This window comes from Perkinsus marinus (assembly GCF_000006405.1).
Source record: "Perkinsus marinus ATCC 50983 genomic scaffold scf_1104296951484, whole genome shotgun sequence".
NCBI classification, from domain to species: Eukaryota; Perkinsozoa; order Perkinsida; family Perkinsidae; genus Perkinsus; species Perkinsus marinus.
In genome coordinates this window covers 13,951-14,150 of record NW_003209272.1, presented here as the reverse complement: position 1 = coordinate 14,150, position 200 = coordinate 13,951, and positions in this window count along the sequence as shown.

Here is a 200-nt window from a genome sequence, read left to right as displayed (position 1 = left end):
TACGCTATTGAGCAGTTTGGATTGGATCAGCTAGATGCTGATAGGCGGGATTACCTATCACCTATAAGCTCTCAGAGCCGTGAAGGACACGAGATTACCTCCGCATTACCAAATCGACAATGTACAGTGTACACGATCGTGATCCACGGCCGCACGGTGTGGCTCCTGTTGGCCTGTTAGTCAGCTGCGTTATATCGATC